General features: G+C 38.8%; 1 long non-coding RNA gene and 1 pseudogene across 1 annotated transcript; one reads left to right on the forward strand and one right to left on the reverse strand.

Moving 5' to 3' along the window:
• Nucleotides 1–530: 530 nt before the first annotated feature.
• LOC147418118 (COBRA-like protein 2) lies at nt 531–22347 on the reverse strand (annotated as a pseudogene).
• Nucleotides 15805–17043, forward strand: LOC147418119 (uncharacterized). Its single transcript, XR_015187336.1, has 3 exons — nt 15805–16378; nt 16465–16665; nt 16736–17043. It is a non-coding gene; the product is annotated as an uncharacterized LOC147418119 (long non-coding RNA).
• Nucleotides 22348–23047: the final 700 nt, after the last annotated feature.

Consider the following 23047-nt stretch of genomic DNA (forward strand, 5'->3'; position numbering starts at 1 on the left):
CTCATCATCCTCATCCTCGCTCAACTCAAACACCTCCTCAAAAACATCCCTCAATTTATGACATGCTTCTGGCAAACAACTCACTTTCTTCCTACTTGCACATGACTTACGTCTTTCCCCTTTATGATCAGCAACCCACTCATATGCACTCTCCAACTCATACTCTAGGTCATCTAGCTTGTCTAATGCCCTCTCCATCTCTTCAAAGCATGATGCTTTATGCAAAATTTTTACAACTTTGCGAAGCTTTCTACACAATCTGAACATGCACCATTTTTTGCAATTCTCTCCCTTTGAGCACTCATCAACCACATACGGACAAGCATCCACCTCATGCTGCCTACTCATGCAAACCTCACATTTCTTCTTCTTCTTTTTACCCATTTCCAGAAATCAGAAATCACATAACAAGTTAGCCCTCATATTCAGTGCACCACACTGAACTGAGACTACATGTAATTTGAAAGTGGAGAGCATAGGATACAATACCTAGATCCACTCCCATCTTGACACATAGTTGCTTCATCATGCTATACAACTTCTAAAATCAGAAATCTAGGTAAACTTTGTGCAAAATTTGAAATAACTCTTACTTGAAACACTCCAAACTTCTCAAGGATTCTTGCACTGCGCAAGTTGTCTGAAATAAATCCCAGCTACAGTTCTGATTCAGCAGCACAAATAGAGTTGAATTCAGCAACTTCACATTTTGATTCAACAGCGTCAGGTTGAATATGCAGGTTCAGATTCAGAAAATTGGATCCTTTATCTTGCAGCCCTCACGAGACAACCCCTATTGCCTCTCTCACTTGGTACTTTGCTTCATCTATTTGCGCTTCCAAGAAACCACATTGTCCACCATCTGCTCTACAATCGCAATCGCTCATGCTACTCATGGCCCAAAATGTCAACACGCCACAGCACTAGACCCACTCTCAAGCCTCCATTAGAGTGAATGGTACAATTCAGGGACAGTCCCCCGATTCTCTGATTTGCTGAAAATCTGAATCTACAGATGAATGTTGGGGAGCGTGTGAATGGAAATCTCAAGTCCCAGCAAGCCCTATGGAAACAGATCTGCAGCAAGTGAGGAGGAGGAGACCAAGCAAGAAGAAGAGGGAATAGGTAAAAATGCACAGGAAAAACCCTCTGTTTTTCAAAATTCGTCGGTACAGGCATCGATAGGAGCATCAGTACGCGTGCCAAAATCAATGTTGGAATATGCATCTAAATAGGCATCGATATGCGTGCTGAAATAGGCATCAAAAATTTAGAATTTGAATTGTTTTTTGGTTCTCCTTCCATAGTTAGCTTTGCATATACTGACGCCCGTTACTGAAGTCGATAATTTGGCGTTGGTATTTCAGTGCTCTCTTGTAGCGTCCCGTTACTTTTTCCTATCCGCTTCATCCACTAGTCCATCACCTTGTTGCTCGCCCTTGGCCTATCACCCAAGCCGCTAACTCGCCCACCACCCCACATCACCAAGTTTCCATTTTTAGTCGCTTCCCTACTCAACCTCTACCTCCTTGTCACCTTGCCCCTAATCTCACTCGCTCGCCTGATGCTCTCCCCTTGCCTACAATCCAATAGCCCTGCCCTCGTTAGCGATTGCCTCACCCACTCACTTTATTTTAAAAAATTACACAAGGTCGGGGCTTGGGATCGGAAGGCTCACTCTCATACCAATTGTTGGGCTTGTGGGAGAGAGAAAGAGCTCTCATGGAGGCTTGAATTGTTGAATAGTTATGGTTACTGAGTGTGTAGAGAGAGAGAGAGAGAGAGAGAGAGAGAGAGAGAGAGAGAGAGAGAGAGAGAGAGAGAGAGAGAATCGACTTCCTAAAAAGGGGAGCTAATACATACACTTAGAATCAAACTTTCTTATTTGTAAAAGGAGGGGTATATATACAAAAGGTTTGACAGCCAATATCAGGCAGCTCTCATATCCATGTGGCTTTCAAAGTAGCCAAACACACGTATATATTATGTGTCACTTCAATGCTTTTACTAGGTGTAGAAGGAGTTTCCATGACCACCTTTCACATGTATTTATGTCATATGTCTAGCATTGAAATTATTTTGTGGGTCTTGTGAATATGACCATGGTAATGGATAATGCTTGTATGTGTATCAAAACCAAGGAAAAAAATAGGGGCTATTTGTAGCCTAATGACTATTCTAAATTGTCTTTAGTATCATTATGCCATTATACAGAATCACTTATCAAAAGATCAACCCAAAATTTTGTGGTTTTGGGGGATAAATTTTCCAAAAATACATGTAAATTGTCATTTCTATCAAAAAGTTCAAAAGACTCTTGCCCCAAATCCTATCCTTACAGGATTATTGATAAGATATATTTTCCAATCCATCGACACTTATAAATTCTTCAAGGGGTGGTTGCATTTTTTACCTGAGTAATTATTGGGTTCGAACTAAATCTCTCAACTACGGCATGCATTGTACATTAGGGCATTTTACATTGGACATCTGTATATGCAGTGTGTGTGTTATATTCGTAATTTAGTCTTGTTGTAGTATCTATGCTAAGCCTTTCTTTTGCAGATGATACTGCCATGTTTTGGGGCATCAAGTTCTACAATGACTTGTTGATGCAAGCGGGGGAAGAAGGCAACGTGCAGTCTGAGATCCTCTTTCAAAAGGACAAGAATACCTTCTCTTTTACGAAAGGATAGGCTTTTGCAAGAAAGGTGTATTTCAATGGTGATGTGTGTGTGCTACCTGCACTTGATGCTTATCCGTCAATATGCCACTGCCAAATGGCAGTGGCATATTGGAGGTCAAAGGTTTGCAATCCTTCTTCTATCAATCATCGTGGCTATCTTGACCTTGTGTGCCTAAACACAAAAGGACTCATATACCTTTGTAAAAGTCAATCAAGTCACTCACACTTGCACAGGTTCCATGATGAGTAGTTGGTGGGTGCATCTCTTACAAGCTTTGGCTATTTGTGTTGCATTCCATTGTGAGGGGTTTTGACATTGTATTTAAGCTTCCTTGTCAAGGCAAGGTTGTGCTTGCCATCTATCCATAGGCGATCTCGGTACTACAAAAGGGAGTGCTCTCATCCTGAAGATGCATGGTGTTCTTGAAATCATATGAGATGATTAGAAATTTGATGATGGGTAGCAATTTGATGATGTGTTCCAGGATTGCATGAGTTTGAGGTTTACTCAACATGGATTTCGCCACTCCTTGTATGCATCCTCTTGCAATTTGACTAACTATTCCAAAACATGTAGGTGCTCTCTCTCTCTCTCTCTCTCTCTCTCTCTCTCTCTCTCTCTCTCTCTCTCTCTCTCTCTCTCTCTCTCTCTCTCTCTCTCTCTCTCTCTCTCTCTCTCTCTCTCTCTCTCTCTCTCTCTCTCTCTCTCTCTCATAACAGGTCTTGAGTTCAACTCTCCTCGTCGGAGAAATCTTTAAGGTCTCTTTGGATAGTTTCTTATGACGTCAAAATTCTCTTCTTATTCTTGTGTGTGTGTGTGTGTGTGTTGCAAGAAATTGCAAAATCAAGCAAATTGGATAGTATTGAGGCGGAGTCAAGCTGAACAGGGCAATTGGGGGCAGTGATGTGAGAGTTTGAGTAGCGAGTGTAGCAAGAATCAAGCAAGTAGTCGGAAGCATCAACCACAATCAATGAGTAGCAAGACGAGCAGACGAATCGAAAGGGGTGTGTGTGTGTCCACACACGCGCACATCTCTGTAATTAGCGGGCTTCAACAATGTACACATAGTTCGACTTTGATTTCTCTGACAGAGCCCGTTTTTTGACAAAGAAAGCAAGCTTTGACAGTCAATCAATTTTTATTTTTTTTTATTTCTGAGTGAGGGTGTGTTCGCACACAACCTCTTGAGGGTGCCGACAAGCACAAGAAAGAGCATTCATTGCTCACATACCCACACATACACATGCCTCAAATCTACGGGGCCTGCTGTTTGACGCCATCAATTTTCAAGTTTTAAGCAGGTAAAAATTGGCAAGGTTATTCTCAATCAAGCTTTCCAACCTTTTTCTTTCTCAAAGCACACAAAAATTATTTAATCCTTTCCTATGAAGAGGTACTTCATGATTTTTATTCATGAAGAGTGACTTCACAATCGAGATTATTAAGCTTGCACTTGCACTATTTTCTTTGTAAAATTGGGCAAGACACTACCATAGATAGAGTTTCTCTGTCGGTGAGACCAAGTCCCTGGCATTTTTCATAAGAACTTGCATCATGGAGGAAAAAGAAATTATAAAATTTAATGGGGAGGGGTTCCATACCTGGCAAACTAAGCTAAGGGGTTATTTAATGAAGAAACATTATTGGGTGTAGTAAAAACACCTCTCAGTGATCATGAAGGCATACAAACCAGGAATCTAGTGCATTTAATCAAGAAAAATATGAACATGCACTTGGCATCATAATTACTGCACTCCATGATAATTACGTACATTTTATAGAGATGAGTGCACATATGCACATGAGGCTTGGCAAGTTCTGGAGAAGAATTTTAGAGCTAGAGACAAACGGAGTAAGGTTAGCCTAAAAAGGCAACTTTACAACCTCACTTTGCTCAAGGGGAAGACATAGCCAATTTGATCAATAGGCTTAAAAGCATGAGCACACAATTGACCTACATCCAATGCGAAGTAGAAGAAGATGACAAAGTTACAGTCTTCCTTAGTGCACTTCTTTCCAACTATGACCATATAGTCACTATTCTTGAAGAAAAGGAGCCAACTCCCCTAGCACTTCAAGATCTCGTAAGCTCGCTTTAGGCACAGGAAAAGAAGCAAAAAATTTCATCTACATCAACAAACGAAGTTTTTTTGGCAAGGGAAGGCAAATCGTCCATCCATTTTACATCAGATTCCACCATTCAAACGTGATACGACTGTGGTAAAATGGGACATGTAGCTAAGGATTTTTATGTTAATAAATTCTGTAGCAATTGCGGTAAGAAGGGACATCCTCCTTCTAGGTGCTATTCAAAGGATCAAGGTAACATCAACAAGAACAACAACAATAAATGCAAGAAGCCAATGAAAGGAGCAGTTCATGTAGTCAAAGAAGAAAAAGCAGGGTTATAGATATACTTTGAAGATCCTTTTCTACCTTCTCTAATTCAAGGGAAGGTATTATTTGTCATCCTTTATGGATAGTTCTTGTCATCCTTAGTGGATAACATCATCTTGTGTGGATAAATGGATCTTCATTACGTATTACATGCCCAAGGAGAGGATTGAAAGGTGGGCATGGGAGCTCCTTCTACACCTAGTGCAAGCTTTGAAGTGAGACAAGATAAATATGTGTGTTTGGCTACTTTGAAGCCACCTAGAGATGAGGGTTGTCGGATATTGGTTGTCAAACCTTTTGTATATATACCCCTCCTTTTTGTGTATGAGTTATGTAAATAAGAAATTTTTATTCTTAGTTTATGTATTAGCTCCCCTTTTTAGAAGTCGATTCTCTCTCTCTCTCTCTCTCTCTCTCTCTCTCTCTCTCTCTCTCTACACACACACACATTCAGTAACCATGACTATTCAACAATTCAAGCCTCCATGAGAGCTCTTTCTCTCTCCCACAAGCCCAACTAAGGTGCATAGTCACATACTCATACACAACCTCTTGGCATACTCAAAACCATCACTGCCTGGCCAAGTGCAAGGTATAGCAAATACCTTTAAACTTATTGTAGTCAATGCCATAAGGGTTCAAGCTCTTGTAAGTGAAGCTAAAAACATCAGTAAGATTGTCAAAATTTGCCACACCACAACATTCCACTGTGTGTAGTCCCATGCATAATTGCGTTTTGTTGATCGTGAGCTTAACTCTCCAAAACGATTGGTAGTTCTGCTTCACATGCCAATGCAATTTGAGTGGTGCAATGAATCTGGGGTGTCTTAATGCGGGGTGCATGCCCTACACCTACTACAAAAGTTAAAGCTTGTAGAGGAGGTTTACTATCAAAATCCAAACAAGCCAATTTTTATAGAAGAAACAAGGTGAAAAACCACAAAGGCCTATATAAGAAGATAAGAAAGAGTGTGCATGACCCACTACTATTTGTCCCTCTATATAGAGATAGAAAAACAAAATGTTGACAATCTCTCACATGGCCTACATACACATAAGACAATGCTTAATTAATGCCCCTCTTACAAGAAAATTAAAGGAAAAATGTTTGCCAGCATTAGCTTTTCATGTGGCTCCAATCACTAAGCATTATCCATCGATCCATAGTTGCTTCCAAGAACTTTGTGGTTTACTAGGCCTTATGTAAGCCAAAAAGTTGAAAGTTTCACTTTTGCAAATTGCAAAAGTAGCACATTCCAAGTTGATTCTAAAGGGATCTTGTATCGACAATATAACCCATATTTTTTCCCCTCAACTAAAAACAAGACAGGCCATTTTTGGAGTATTTCTCTCAATTGCCCCTTGCCCTTCTGAAGGTTCTAAACTTGCAAGCTTGCAATTTCGAGCCTTATAATCCCTAGTTAGAGCTTTTGCATATTTCATCATATATATTGAGCTTTTCACCACTTAGTGTAAGCTATTTTAGAAAACACTGACCACAAAATATGGATATAGTATCCAACATTAATGTTCAAGATAGAGCCATTCCTACTAGTAAGGCCACAAATACAAATAATCCTTCAATACATGTATAAAAGTTAATTTGATAAGTAATAAGAATAAAACATGCTTTATAAATATGGTTTGATTATTAATAGAGACAACTAAAATTCCAAAACACTTTGCAGTGAAATAAACCACCACTAAACCATATGCCCAACACATGGACCTGCCAATGTGGACATGGTACCTTAATCTAATACTTCATTTCTCCTAGAAAGATAGAGCTCAAAAAATCCTTCTTGTTAAAATTTCACTGAATACCATAATGGGTTTCACAAAAAAGTTACAACAAAATAGAATTTACTATGAAATTTGGTAATTAGTAGGGGAGTCCAAGTTGCCAAAATACTTTTTGGTGGGATAAATTACCACTAAACTATAAGAGTTGAGTGCACAAAACTTTGAGCATCTGTTTGAGATCAAATAGCTATTCACTATCTTGAAACTGGACTTAAAAGATGAGGTTGAGAAAGTATGAAGGCTAAATCTTTCTTAGAGAGTAGTGGTTGATGCATTTCCATGTGTTGATTGCACTCCAAACCCAGGACGTATATATACATAGTAAAGATGCTTACAGCCTAGAAATGCCTTCTTATCTTTCTCCCTCTTTTGAAAATCTAAACAAGTGCATGTAGGATCTTCTCATGTATGAACATCATAGCATTTACTAGTAAGAAGACAAAAAACCACATGATTGTGTGCCACCATTTATTTTTTCTCTATCAATTTTGCACTTAGACTCTCAGCTGTAGCCAAGCGCTTTTCAGCTTCTTTTGAGATTCCATGCCTCCATTTTTTACTCCTCGCATGATGGAGGAGGGGTTGTACATTCACCCTCTCTTGGCACTATTACACACCGTAGTTGAAAACCTGCCTTTGAAAGGCCTGCATACTCCTCCTTTGAAATCATGGTACCAAGCTGAATTGGCCATGTTGTAGGTGTATCTGGCTTATGATTGACTTGTTTGTCAACATTCCAAGTGTGCTCAAAATTGTGGCTACAAAACCACATCCATTGAGCAAATGTTTTTCCATCGTATGTGCGCTCTGACCGAAATGATGGTGCGACCAACCCAGGACTTCGACTCTCAATTACATTCACACATTTTTTTCCTTTTACTCTTCCAAAGCATTTTTTACAACAATGAATTGGCATGCACCTAAGGGCCCACATTGACCTGTCTATATCCTCTTCCAAAATTTGAGTTGCATTGTCCACACCATCATCACCATCTTTATTATCCATGCTATGATATTTTGTACTTTCATTGTAAGTTGGTCCTTCTTCTTCGACAAAATTTTCCTGCAATCTAGCTGAGTTATCCACAGTCACATTGTTCATATTTGTGAAGTTAATTTTTTGTGGTCGTCCGTGTTGGCAGAGAAATCTCGTGACTCCATGATATACCCTGGTCGGTCTGAGCTATTGCCAAGGTTTGACCTCTTCTTTCTTTGCACCAATTCTTTGTCGCCATGTAAAATTGGATCTTGGAAGTTAGTTTCATTATCATTCATTCCATGTAGCACACGAGTCACCGTAGCCGAGGTTGGAGTCAAACTTGATTGTGCTCTATTCAAGAGAGAATCTATGTCTGGCCTAGTACCTATGTATCGTCCAGTGAAGTATCTCAACTTCTTTGCACATTGAAGATAGGAGTTGATGACATCTGTAACACAAGCATCATACAATGTGATCTTTTTTTTCCTCCCTCTCCAAAATCCAAGTTGCATGTATACTCTCTGATAAGTTTGTAGTAGGGATAGCAGCAGGATCCCATGGGCTCAACTCATCCTGAAAGACTAGAAACATTAGTTCACAATATTTACTACATAATTGTGAGATTTATACCCCAAAAAAACTCACATTTATGGAAATTCCCCCTCAATGTGAGATTCTATCTTCCCACCAGGAGAACCAATTTTTCAAAGGCACCAGATTCTCTATTGGAACATCATTCTCATACCACCATCTCTTTATTGACCTAGCTTGCATTTGTGCTTCCAAGAAAGTGTTACTTGTTCGCCATTTTTCACACAAAAAAAAATGATCCATTTGTTTTTCATTTGGAATGAGTGCTCTTGTTTTCTTTTGGATACTTTGCTTCGAATGGAGCAAGCATGATCTTTCACGACCCCGTCCATTACATTGTCTGCTCCTCCATTGTAGACTGCTCGAATAGCATTCCAATTGGCATCTGCCTCATCTGCCATAAACGCAGTGAAATTTGCAATTGGATATCTATTCTCAACCATAGCAAAATTGAGACTTTTCCAAAATAATATTTGTGACTCTGTATCTTCCTCCTTGGTCTCGGATATTGCAATAACCATCAAGCTCTTCATGCTGAGACAGAAAGTATACATGGTAAGACATATTAGTCAATGCTTAAATTATCACTTTTAAATACATCTAGAAATTTATCACCTTGGGTCATAAACTGAGCCTGACATGGTTGACCATCCTTCAACACGATGCGTATAGTCAAAATGGACCCAAGCATTATGCAAATCTCCTTGACCAGAATGATCCATGCATTTTATTAAATCAACTCCTAAACCAGGACCTTTGGTGGACATCTTAAAAACAAAACATTGATCATGAAGTCCTCCTTGGCTAGGGAAATGGCTCCCATGAAAAAAATGGAAACAAACATTTTTTCTTTAGTAAGAGAATATTGTCAAATCCATCTCCCATTACCACTGACCCTTGTTGTTTTTTCGAAGCAATGATACTCCTTAATCTGTAATGCAATAGAAAAAAGAATTTTAGGTACTATACTGATAAATATTAGCAAAAATGATGTATCCTTACCTTTGGTTTTGCACAAGTGGCATCACCTCTTTCAGAAAGTTTTGAAGTTTTGCATCTCCCATAGAATGTCACTTGTCAAGAATGAGTGAATCCATCAAAACTTGACGAGCCACAAGCATTTAATTTTTTTGAGGGAGACCACTAGGCCTGTCGATCTTCAACATTGTTTGGACTAATCCTCGAATTTTTTCTATGGTGGCACAAGATGTACCTTTCTGCACATCATGCTCATGGTGGCCTACATGCACTACCAATATTGACATGTTGCAATCCCTTGGCAAAATGTACTAAATTATGCGTGGAGATATTGCTTGACAAGTGACAACCTTACCGTAGTACTGAAATGTAATCTTTGTCCTGTCTTCCTGAGCAAGGTAACCTTTTCCTATTGGTTTATCTAAATATCCATGAAAATATGCATTATTGAATTCTTTATTGTTTAGATAGTATTGACAAACATTTCTATGACATTCCAAGGAGCCCAAATAATAACTCATCCGAACTGGACACCCAAAGGAGATGTTGGTTTTTTGGGGGTGCGTCCATGTATGTCCATCAAATTTCTTCTCCATGCCACTCATTGACTTACATTTGCCAAAAGTTGATGGGACTTCAAACACAAAATTCTTGTTGTGTTCTCTAGGTAGTTCTTCCACTTTCATAGGCCCATGAGATTGTTTCATTAATCCTTTCAATTGGTGAGATGTTGAAAAGGATATATCCAATCCACCACACTTTTTACCTTTTTTGACAGTTTCTCATCACCGCCACCGCTGCTATCGAGGACAATATAATTGTCCTATTGTTTTTGCAAATTTGTGTGCAAGTCTCCTTGGGTTGATATCTTGATAGCTTCATCATAGAAAAGGCTTACATTCAATAAGTTTGTTTTCTTTGAGTCTTCCACATCATTGGTTTCCTTCTCTGTATGCAACATAGCATATCTTTTTAATAAAGAGGCATCAAGAATGAAATGTTGATGGCCCTCCATATTAAAGTGAGATGGTGTTTCAACAAAGGTGAATTTAGATCCAAATTGTATTAGTGCATTCAATGTTTGAAATTGTTTGTGAGGTGGTAGTAGACTTTGCAAGAAATATGCACTAAGGAGGAGCTTTCCATCTCTAAGTTGAACGTCTCGTTCAACTTCTTGGTCACCAATTGTCCAAGTGATGATGGATGCTCTTTCATCCATGCTAGCAAGGTGGAGAAGATACAAAGAAATAAGTATTTATGAAGGAGATCAATATATGGCGGCGAACGTGGACAAATGGTTTTTGAGTAAATATATAAGTTAACACATAAACACATCTATAAGCTTTGAATTTTGACCTAAAAACCAAGAGATTATAAAGTTGCCCTTATTTTCACGATTAGGGAAAATGTATTTTTCTAGCCCTCGAAATTGATTTTTTTAAAACCTAGAGCAACTTTTGTGAGTGAATGTTGCCCTGCTTTGTGCTGCTTAATAGATTGCTCCATCTCCTGCGTGAATCTCCTGCCCAAAAGCTCAATAGCCTCCGTGAAGCAAGGTACCATATATCCATCTACTCCTCCTCCCTCGCACCCATGCTCCCACAGCTCGGTAATAGTTAGTGTGCGCGCTGACAGTTCCTGAGTTGTGGGGGCATGGGTGCGGGGGAGGAGGAAGAGCTCTTTTCTTTCTTTTTTCTCTTGCTGCATGTGTTAAATGATGCAAGAGTTCCCTTATTGTAAGCGTCCGAAATGATGCAAGAGCTTCCCAATCGTAAGCGCGTGTGCTGACGGTTGAGGAGCTCTAGTTTCTCTCTGTTTTCTTAATTCAGCACTTTAATTGAGCTTGTAGTTCAACACAACTGTTCATAGATCTGGACAATGCATATCTGGATGATTCTAGACAGCTCAAAAAACTGGACAAGTCGGCATCTGGACAGATTGCAACAAATCTAGACAGCGCATCAACTCAATACAGCAGACATCTAGACAACGCAACAAATCTAGACAGCTCTTGGCAACTCAGGACTACCTACTCGCATCAAAATTTTGGTATGGTCATTGCTCAACAAAATGAAATATGCTCTCTCGAAATGAAAATATGCTCTTCACTCAGATATCCATCAATGCACACTCTATCAAGCTCAAAAAAAATTGCTCATAATATCTACAGCTATGTTCACACAAATCTAAGTGGGAGCTTTTCACATGCTATGGAAGTGACATAATACTCTCATCGTTCAGTTAAATGCGTGTTGTTAAGTGTGTGCGCAAGTGTACTCATAGCTATGTACATGGGTGTGTGCCTAGGTGTAGGCTTGTGGGGGCTTTTTAACCTAATTAATGCACTCGAAATGTAACCTAATTGTAAGGGAAATTCACGGTGTTAGCCTCTTGCTCGCATTCCAAAGAACTAGATTAACTTAGGTATGTTTTTTTGTGACAACAATGCCAAGATGTGCGTCACCTTCTTCATAGCAGGTAACACACACCTTAGCGTGAGCCATAATGACCAAGCTAAGTCATAGCGGGATCCCACACAAGGTGAGAGACCAGTTTCAAAAGCTAATAGTTTCTTCCTCTTTTTATCTTTTGCAATAAAATTTCTCTTGCCTGTACTGAAAAAAAAAAGAGAAAAAAAAAACACTGATGTTTGGCATGAAATGCAGCCGCATTAACAAGTGGTGCAGATTTGAGCCCCGAGGGTCTTGTGATAGTGGCGCTTTGTCATGGGTTGACTTTGTTTGTAGCTGTAGCCATTGCAGTTAACATTTTTGGCGGCCATGTTAATCCTGTTGTCACCTTTGGGCTTTTTGTGGGAGGTCACAACACTTTGCTCAAGGGCATCCTATACTGGATTGCCAATTTTGTGTACATTAGAGAAATTATTAGAGTGGTGTACATTATTCTTTTTAATAATAAAGGGAGCTTCAAACACAGCTCCCGAATGGTTTAGGCTACATGTTGAAAATTTCCATCTCTCAGCAACACTCACTGCTTCCAATGTTAGCATAGTAAAAAAAAATTATTGAGGGAAGATGATGTATACTGCTTTTTGTATGATGATGATGTATAACGCTTTTTCAAATCTTTATTGATGTAGAAATTCATGGCTCCCAAAAGACGAGGTAGCAAGTCAATCAAGAGAACATTTGATTCTTCATACATGACCTTGAGATCCGGTCCTTCCAAGAGAAGTCATCCAATTGATCAAGAGGCATCTTCTCATGTAGTTGCTACGTACTCGTAGTCCTCATTTCAAACGAGGGGGAAAGAGACATAGAAAATGAAATCTTTGTTGATGAAGTTGCCGTGGAGGAAGGCTCTAACCATTTGGAGAGTGAGGATGATGTAAGAGGAGATGAGTCTCGAGGGATGACAGTGGAGGTTGAAACATGTGAGGATGCTAAAGATGAAGATTTAACAGAGTATGATGGGATCGGTGAGGTGGATGTGGCCCAACATTCTTGACACTTGGGGAAAAAAATCCCGTTGGGTATTATGAAGTATGTGTTAAGTAAATTTTACTTAAAATAAAGAAGCAACCCTTTATTTACTTATACCTTTATGTCGTTTGGTGGCTCATGAAGCTGTACGAGTGGCTACAAATTTTGCATCATGGTTGATTCCTATTTTTTACAATGTTGCTTACTTGGATACAATGGGATATTTTTTGGTATCGGGTGAAAGATTCCTTCAGCTCTTACATGCCTGTCCCTCCTCTTCTGGAAGGTAGTTGGGATCCTACTTGGCAAGTAAAGAGCGTTGCATTTGATAATCAGCTAAATAAGGAGTGGCAAGAGCTTCGAGGGCGTCTGTTTTTGGTATGGGATGGAAACCATTGACTGAAAACATGGATGTGATGCATAAAAGAAGGTAAGAAGTAATCTTGATGCACTAATTGTTTGCTAGATTTAGTTGTACTTTCTTCTTTGACTACTTTGGTGTTCTTTTGTGAAGTATGGCATGATAGTGAGGAATATCATGTGAGTGTGAGATGCCAATTTTTGGAAGTAGAAACAAAAAAGAGGCCAAACTATTGCTTGCTCTTGACACCACTAATGTGTAAGTTGTAAATTTGTGGTCTTTTGTATTTCTAAATTAATCTTGATTTTAAATTATCATTTTCCATTTGTTTATACGTTTATTGTAGCATTTCATGATCAACAGTGAAACCAAATCTTGGGCATGAGATATACATGTTCCAAAAATTTGGTATCACCAATAAAGAGAGCATTCTTGCATGTCTCACTCAAGAGGACAAAAAGTGGGCTGAGATAGAGATGGCAGTTGAGAATAGAATATATCAAGGAGTTCCTCCTTGGTATGATTCTCCTTGTCTGTTGATTCTCAACTAGTTTGGAAGGTGAATTGTTGAATTAAGTATTAACTATATTTAATTTCCATATTGTTTACGATTCAATCATTGAATGTAGTCGTGGTTACACAGGATGATTTTAATGCATTTATTTCAAAGGAAACTGCAAAATTGAAAGCTCTTGGATTAGACAATGTGGAGGTTGAAAGCTGATTGCAAAAGGCAACTAAACAAGAAGAAGCTCGATTGAAGGATAGAGGTTATAATTTTTTGACAATTGCCAATCCAGCTCATGGCGAGGAGTTTATTGAGTTTCTCTTTGATGTGAACTGGGATTATCCATCCATGGTAAAAATCACACGAGACAAGTTAAATGCTTTGTGCTCCTCAAAACTACATTTTGAAAGGTATCACACTTTTCAATACTTTTTTATTAGTATTTTGTTTATGTTTTTAAATTCTAATGAAAATAGTGACATTAAAAGAGAGTTAAATTTCTACTTAAGCATAGAATTTCTACATGAATGGTATATGAATATACTTATATAAGATGGTGTTTAAGTTTTTGATATATTTTTGGTTTATAATGAAGGAAAAAATATATATTGGAGATGATGAGTCTTACAAAGGCCAAAGATCCAGTCTTTTCCCACTTTGTTGATGTGAAGCACTTTAGGGCTTACACTACAAAAGAAGTTTATTGGGCTCACATGCATGATGAAGCTTTGTTGATAATAAGTAGGCTAGAGGTTGAAGAGTTCAAATTGCTAGATGGATTTGAAGCTTTTTTCAAGGTTGTTTTCTAAACTGGTCATTTTTTCCTAATAACTGTAGATTTTATTGCATTGTTTGATGATTTGAATGACTACCATAGGTGGAATTAAGAAGTCATGGCTTGCAAGCTTTTCCTCAACTTATAGGAGATGTTAAAAGTGTCGGAGACTCTTCCAAAATGCCAAAGCTACAAGAGTCTTGTAAATGGATTTTATATAGGTGAAATCACATGAACCAACAATATCTTTGGCTCTTATTGAATTCGAATGTGTTTTAAATGGTACACTTGCTACTATGCCTATGATTACTGAAGATTGGTCAAAGCTAGAGGATGAAAATACCATGTATCCCGGTTCTATGGTAGAGAAGGGTATTTCTATGTGGGAGTGCAGAATTTGCCCATGGTGGTTGGACTACCCTTTGGGGGTGATCCCAAAGCAAGAACTAGACTTACATGCAAGTAGGTATAGCACTTTTTTTTAACATCAAGTTGATTCTAAGCAAAGTTGAGTTTGTTATTCTCATATTCTCAAAATTTCTTTATTCTCATATTATTATATTCTTCTATTATAATATTCAATTTCCCTTCTATCATTCAAGTCCACTATTCTTGAACTCGTTAGCATTTGATCTCTCTCGCTCCCCCTCCTCTCTCTCTCTCTCTCTCTCTCTCTCTCTCTCTCTCTCTCTCTCATGCATGAAAAAATGCAAAATAAATATTTTATTTTTTTTATAAATGACTTGAGTTTGTAAATGCTAAATTAATATTCGTTATATCATTAAACTTTTCTTGTGGTAGAGTATTTGGAAGATAATAAAGACAAAGATAAAAAACAATCTGCTTCTTTTAGAGCACTTAAAAGACATGGATCACAATCATGACTTGACCATGGATGGGGGCTCACAAAGAAAAAAAGAAAGAAATCACTCACTACCTCCTCAAAGAGAGCACCAAAATCATGCGAGTGGGTCAAACATGGGTAACCACAACAAAACAACCTATGCATTAGGAGGGCGAAAGATTGACATGCCTAAAGAAAGCAGTGAAAAAAGCGTTTCAGTAGTGGTTGAGTCAGTCAGGGAGTGACCAACTTCATCAAGGCGACCAACCTCATGGAATATTGGTAAGTTTCTACTTGTTAGTATTTGTTTTCTTGATAGTGCAAAACAATACTATGTTACTTGTAATTAAGATAAATTTTTAATGTGGAGGCTTTCAATTTTTTATTGTGGTAGATGCTCTTCTAGTTGATATGGCTAATGTTGATGATTTTTCCATTCAAAGGTAAAAGAAAGGTTTTGTAGATTTTGTGATCAACATCAATTGAATGTTCAAGGTGGATGGTGTACAAAGCAGGAAACGTTTTGTGTGGATGGTGTACGAAGAAACAAACATTTTGTGTGTAGCATTAAAAAACATTTGAGCACTCAAAGTCTTGGCTTCTATCACCATTGTGGAGCACTTTGTCGAGAGGTGTTTTGTCTTATCTTTGCGGATTTTTCTACTTCTTTGTTGGTGGATGTTTTAGGCCCAATTCGAGTAGGTTACTCAAAGTTTTTGTTGATGCTTTTTGTTTTCATCCATATTACTTGAAAAACTCATTCTAAACATCTTTTCGAAGGTGGATTAAACCAAAAAAATTCGCAATGGAATATATATTTTCCTTCTCTTGTGCAAGGTGTGATGGATGTAGCAGAATCTTTCTTGGCAGATGAAGGTTTTTTTGTGACTTTATGTCTTGCACAACATATTGGAGAGATTATCACCCATGCTATAAAGGCTGGGCTACGACTTCATTGCACATGGACTCTCATGTGTAATGGGGGATATAACACCCAGATACCCTAGAGGAGGTGAATCCAAATACCATGTTGTTGTGAAAGATTGCATTATTAACTTGATTTTGATTTAAGTGTGTACAACGTATGCTTATATGTAGGTAATTAATTGAGCTCACGGTGGGAGTTTTTTGTCGAGCGGATGTTGCTATACCCACATACAATAGGGAGGCAGGGGAGAAAGTCTCTCCTCGCATGTTTCCTACATCACAAAGCTTTTTTGATGGAGGAGCATCAAGAACACACCATTGTTCTGATATACCTTTAAAAGGTGGAGCAGAGAGGTCATCAGACTTCTACAGGTGAGAAGATAATCATAGATTTAATTTATAGTGAAAAAATGACTTACATGTATTATATTTTCACATGTAGATGGCTCCTGGCAACCTTCACGGATAACTCAGATTATGTGCTAGATGTGTTTTCAAGATTTGGAGGTCTTGGCAAGGCATGTGATGAGGTTTATCGATATTGTTTATGCTTGGAGGGGGCTGACATAGTTATGAGGAGTGTCTCAAAAAGGTGGTTTGTGGTCCATATGTGGAAAAGAGAGTTTAGTATCACATCCATAGTTTTTTGAAACAGTTATTGAACACCACTCTCTATTTTTTGTTTCAAGAATGTTGACATAGGACATCTAGGGTTTTATTGTGCATGTTCTTGAAGTGATCTTAATTGCATTGCTTTTGTGAACTATCTACTCTCTCTAACATCCATATCAAACACTAATGCAGACACCTTGTTCAGCTTTGTTTTGAATACGGATTTCTTTAAATGCTCTCTCTCTCTCTCTCTCTCTCTCTCTCTCTCTCTCTCTCTCTCTCTAGCCTAGCATATTTAAAGAGATTAAGTATGAATAAGGATTTTTTTGAATTCTCTCTCTCTCTCTCTCTCTCTCTCTCTCTCTCTCTCTCTCTCTCTCTCTCTCTCTAGCCTAGCATATTTAAAGAGAGTAAGTTTGAGGTGTTTAATTATTCAATGTGAGGTGATATTTTCCTGTTGAATATTTCTCTGTGAATTGCAAGAATGTAAAAGATGTTGAAATAAAAAGGAAAAATGCTTTAAATAAGGAAAAAGCTCAAAATAGTTTTACATTTCATGAAAAAGATCAAAATGAAAAGCTCAAAAAAAAAGAACAATCGCCCTTCCTTTAGCCTCAGAATTCTCTTCTTGAGCATTGCAATTCTTGTTGAGCCATGCTTACTATTAATTTCTTTATGCACATGGTCCTTCACATCAACCATAGCCCTTAAATTTTTTTCCTTGTGGGTGGAAGTTTTGAGTAGCATTGGCTAACAGTGATATCATTGCAACATTGCTCTCTCTCTCTCTCTCTCTCTCTCTCTCTCTCTCTCTCTCTCTCTGTGTGTGTGTGTGTGTGTGTGTGTGTGTGTGTGTGTGTGTGTGTGTGTGTGTCCTGCTAATGGATAGATGACTCTTCATCTATGGTAAATACTTGGGGTACCTTTTACCCCTCGATACTATTGATAACACTGATATATCTCCCTTTTGGAAATTTATCTTGCAAACTTCCAAGGGAAGATCTTTTTTTCTCTAACTCTCTTTCCCTCTACACCCAGATAGGAATAATTGGGAATTCTATCGTGAAGTATCATTGGGCTTCTCGCAACCCTGATAAAATATCTCTCTTGTTTTTTTCCACATTGTATCTGGGTATCCATTGTACAACAATCAGGCTATAGATATTCTACTGCCATAATTTATCACTAATTTCCACCTTAAAATCCTTGACAATCATAAGATGGCATAATGTCTCATATTTACTGAGGGTATGATTGCTCTCCGTATGGATTGAAAACACTATCAGATAGGTACCCCGGTTAATGAGACTTTTTTTGAAATATCTCTTGTGTAGCACTGCTTGAGGTTGGGATTTTGGACTTGGTACATTTTTCTAGGCCTATGGCTCTTGTGGGGAGAGGTAAAGGTAATAATACGTGGGAATAGAGCCCATGGGGGGAATAACTAAAAATTTAAGGCGCCTATTGGGGCTCTAAGAGTATCACTATTTTTTTTGGGCCATCATGCTGGCGTGACAGCGATACACGAGCCAATGCAGGAAATGATCGCCGCCTGCTCCATTCTGGGGTTGTTGCAAGTGGCACCGCCGCATATCCTCTGACTTGGTGGGTGGATACTCAAGGGGTGCAGAGCCATCTACTACGGATCGGGCTCCACAGCCAATAACCTTATAAGGTGAGCTGCGGCTCACTTAGCTTCCATTCGGTTAAGGTTTTTTTCTTTATTCTGTTGTGTGCATTCAAACGGGTGTGTGCTTCGTACTCTGCAAGCAATTTTGGTGATGGCTCCTAGCAAGAAAGCACAGGTCGACTCTACAGAGGTACTTATGCGGAATTTTTTTTGCATTGGTAAATAATCTTTAGGATAAGAAGGGTATGGCATATAGTTATTTGTTGATTACCGCAGAGAGTACTGTGGGGCGGTGCCATGTTGTACATGCTCGATGATTACCTCATACTCGGAGCTACTCTATGCTGGCCTTAGAAGTTGTCGACTGACCATTTGTCTAACTACAAGAAGAATAGATTTCAGATGCTCTTTTGAGTGATAGGTATGAGGTAATGCATGCTTTCTAAAGTACTTACCTAAAGCTGACTGGTTAGTATTTCTCTATAAAGGCTATATTAAAAAATCTGGACGGTATTGTTCGGGGGTGTAGCATGCCTCTGTGTATCCAATTTAAGGTTTGGATTTGGAGAGGATAGGGTCTCCGGCTATGGATCTGGTCTTCTCTATATTTGAGTTTATGGTCGGATTGACTTACCCTAACCCTTGGCGTGTATGGGAATGGATATCTCTCTGTGCTTTAATCATGCTACCTGGCTTTTTCGCACTACTTTGTGACTGTTGTTTTTCTAGACCAACTGGGTTGCTGTACAGTCACTACTGATAGGCTGTTTGGGATGAGTATGCTTAGACTCTTGGCACTATATGTTGGTGGCATATTGGATAGAGTGAGGGTATATGCTTGCGGATATTTTTGCTGCCGAGCAAGAGACGGTTGACTATTTTTGCACTATTATTTGACTGTTGTTTTTAGACTGACTGGATTGCTTGCTTATATATTTGCTGCCGAGCAAGAGACAGTTGAGATGATTACACTTATGGTAATTTGAATTTCGGGTAATCATTATAGCGTAATGGAACCTGCAAGCAATCCAATATGCTTTAAAGGTGGTACTGACCATGTATCCATGGCATGGTGGGTTTAGTTCGGGTGTATTACTGGGAATGATGAAATAAAGGAAGGATCGGATCCTTGCCATGGTTTGATATAGGATAGCTTATGCTATCGTATGTTGTCTTAGCCAATTTGCAGTTTGGATTGCCTTTCTTTCTATGGATATTTTGCAGACACTTTTTCAGGTGCGGACTGTTGCATAGCTCACTCTATCTGTCAAGGAGTAAAGTGTGAAACAGAGAGCAGTTTCGGGCTACTGGACTGCTCTTCCCTCTCAGTTTGAGGGGTCTGACATACCCTAAGTCTTAGCATTATCTGATAATGCTGAGTGGTGGGACTGACTTTTAGTGTATGACTATGTGAGGTTCCTTGCCGATGATGGAAAGGTAAGCTTTCTATTGCTGGTCTTGACTGGTTTTTTTTGCCGACTGTTTTTTCTGACTCTTGGCAGTATTTGGTAAATGGTATATTGGTAAGTGGACTGGCTAATTTGATTGATTTGTTGATGGATAAAAATGCTGCCTAGACAGCAGGACGAGTAAAAGTTCTACTTTTGGCTGACTTGGGTCTCGGATCTTGTATGATTGTATAAAGTTTCGTGAAGATCCTTGCCATGGATTGAGGTATGTAAAGGCAAGATACCCCTTGCTGGTCTTGACTGTTTTTTTGCCGATAATTTTTGCCAACTCCTGGCAGTATATGGTAGTGGTATATGGGAAAGGTTTATTGGACTTTTTTGACTGGATTACTGGTGAATTAAAATGCTGCCTAGACCGATTGGCTGCTTGTAAAAGGTTCTTATCATTATTGTGAATTTCATTTGAAATGGGGCTGTGGCTCAAAAGATTGTTAAAATTTATTTAAAATTAGGTTCTCTGAAATCTTTATGATGGTTAAAGTACTGGAAGAAAAAGACAGTCCTTGTCATTGACTATTTAAATCTAATTGATAACACTAAAATCTGACTACATATTAACATATGAAACAATTGGAATAGCATGAACATTGTTCTGGGTTATAAAAATTTCACTTAAAAGAATGGAAGGAAAGAATACAACTTGAACCAGAACTGAAAAGTTGTTTTCAAATTCTAAACCTTAGCAGCATGATTTTTTTCTCTTTTGGTACCTTGGTGACATGGATGACAACTAGGTCACCCCAGTTACCTGCAATGCTGTTTGGAAGCTAACGAATGGTTTGTTTTCTTACTGTGGATGCAGATAAGGGTGTCCTTTCCTTGGCTACTATTTGAGAGGATGAAATGCTGTATACTTTCTACTGTAACATTTATCAGGACCTTCTTTCCCTAATATGGCTTGGCATTGGCATGTATTTTTTAGATATTCAGTCGAAAGGAATACATGATTATGGACTTTGACTGTAGACATTGGTTTTTGTAGTTCATCTCATGTGTTATGTATATTGTAGATAGATTAAACTCTCTCTCTCTCTCTCTCTCTCTCTCTCTCTCTCTCTCTCTCCGTCCTAGTTTGTGGCCAAAAAAAATTAGGTGGTCCCAAATTGTGTATGTGGTGCTTGGGTTTGTGTTGTTGTTGGGGTTTATGTGTTGTGTTTGCATGAGAGATTGCAACCCCTATATGCAACATGGGAGCCTTGAGGGGGGTAGAGACCACTTCCCTAAGCAAGGAACATTTGGAGTGGTTGGTATTAGATATCTAACACGCATGTGGTCCAATTATAATTCTAGAAATACTGCAAGAATGCATTGATGCAAAGAAATTTTCAGCCATGTTTGTATGTGCACCAATATCTTGTAGAAGTCTATGAAAGACACAATCCAACTAAGCAGACAAAAAATTTGGAGCACGAGAAAAACTAGAGAAGCTTACTTATAGTAAGTGTTTTTGGTATGATAGCCACAAGCACATGTCAAAGCATGGGATAATTGTGTCGTTGTAAAATGAGGAGAAAGAGACACAGCAACTAGGACCCCTCTAGGCTAGAAACTGAGAGTACGTACATGTGATGTTCCATGTCACCGCACAAATAAAGTAGCCCACATCATTTACAATTCCTTGCTCTTCATATCAATGTTTTGCTCACAACCACTTGGATGTCCTTTGATTTAAGATACATGTTTGTAGTCAATTCCCAATGGAAGACATGCCCATTTTTTATTAAAACACCATGAAAGCCTAAATTATCACAAAATTGAAATCCATAAAATATTGGAGGATCAACATTGTAATGTTGTTTAACCCATCTAGCTCAAACAAAAAACATAACCATTCAGCATTAGTGTTGATGCTTATACTCAAAGAGCATATACATACAAGCCTACAACCTCACTATATATTGTGCACGTTGAAGAACGTAAATGACCGACTCCCTCTTGCAAAGTAAAAGATTACGTACTTAGAGCTTGAGTCTTTCTTCTATCGTCTACTACTGGAAACAAGCTCGCCACGAGTGTATCCAAGCCCCGGAGAGTTGGGAGGGTCAAATTCGTGGGAAGCTTGACCATGGTATTGGTATTTGCAGACATAATGACGAGATTAAGTCTCCTTGACAAAAGTTTGAGATATGGCTGTTGTAAGCAACCCTTGGTAGAAGCTCAACAATTGTTGGGTTGCGCATGCATCAATGTGGTACGCCATTGTGAAACTTGGAGCAGTCCCCTTGCAGAGTGGCTTGCCCACTCACCATTGACCAGATGATTTCCTCCTTGCCCATTTCCATCCCAACATTCACTCGGGTGCTTCTATATGTCTGTATCGCGATAGTTGTACAATGTCACCATAGCCTGGCATCATCTCGAAAACATGAAAGGATTCTCTCTCTCTCTCTCTCTCTCTCTCTCTCTCTCTCTCTCTCTCTCTCTCTCTCTCTCTCTCTCTCTCTCTCTCTCTCTCTCTCTCTCTCTCTCTCTCTCTCTGTGTGTGTGTGTGTGTGTGTGCACGCACGCACTTGCGCGCAACACCACAGGACATTCGCACATGCTGAGCATCAAATTGCAGGCTTGGACAGATCTCGTTGCATGCACACAGATGTTGTACTTGTGGACCCTATTGCATCTTGTTGTTTTAAAGTACACATTTCATCAAAATTCTCTCTCTGCATATCGTGCAAGATTAGATCGGTGGTATTTCCTTGACATGCAACAATTTGATGATTTTCCAATGCAAAACGAGCATAGACTATTCTTTGCCTTTATCTGATCATGCTCCCGTTTTGATGTTGTTGCACTTTGGGCAACTACAGTATGATCAACCTCTTTCTAAGAAATTTCTGTTGCACATCAATAATGCATATCTTTTGCACAAAGCATTCTGTGAGATGATTTGTGATGTTATTCCCCCTCTGGTTGCCCAAATGTATCTTGATCCTGATATTGCATGGGTTCGCTTTGTTGCACGTGTGCAGAGTGTAATTCAGGATTATGGAAAGCATTACATGTTTCAATTGCGTGGTGATATTGAGGATGCCAAGCATGTGTATCA

The sequence above is a fragment of the Adiantum capillus-veneris genome, chromosome 30, assembly GCF_014529385.1.
Source record: "Adiantum capillus-veneris isolate H3 chromosome 30, ASM1452938v2, whole genome shotgun sequence".
In the NCBI taxonomy this organism is placed as follows: Eukaryota; Viridiplantae; Streptophyta; class Polypodiopsida; order Polypodiales; family Pteridaceae; genus Adiantum; species Adiantum capillus-veneris.